A 589-nucleotide genomic window follows, 5' to 3' on the forward strand; every position below is an offset into this window, starting at 1 on the left:
AGCTAGTATATTTTATTGATTAGGTCAATCTATGTGACAAGCAAATTTTAATGCCGGTCCTCTACTTCATATATTTCTGACAATGCAGCTTGTCAAGGGGGCAAGAATTCCTGTCCCACTCAAGGGAGACTATCTGGACTAAGAATCAAATTGACATGAGACAGATTAACAGGAGAAAATAAAATTTAATAGCATATGTATGGAGAATCCTCATAAACACGGAAATTCCAAAGTCTGTAAGTCAAAATGAGGCTTATATGTCATCCTGAGCTAAGGAGAAGGGGTGGGGGTCTGGGACTTCAGAAGAAAGGAATGCACCTCACAGTGTGATAAGAAAAGCAGATGTTTGGTAATTAGATATTTGCCCTGCCATACAGATGGTGTCACTCAGGTAAAATTTATTTTGGCCAATAAAGCTTTTTCTGGGAAAGATCCCCAACTTAGATTCTTCTATGTAGTCAAGGGAGGGGGAAAAGTTTGTCTTGTACTGGTAGAGTCTTGACTTCCTTCAGCTCAGGATAATCTTCGGGCCAATGTGGCCTATCTTGGGGCCGCCTATTCTGGGCTCCTACAAGCTCATCCATGATGT

The sequence above is a fragment of the Crocuta crocuta genome, unplaced genomic scaffold (assembly GCF_008692635.1).
Source record: "Crocuta crocuta isolate KB4526 unplaced genomic scaffold, BGI_CrCroc_1.0 scaffold696, whole genome shotgun sequence".
Taxonomy (NCBI): domain Eukaryota; kingdom Metazoa; phylum Chordata; class Mammalia; order Carnivora; family Hyaenidae; genus Crocuta; species Crocuta crocuta.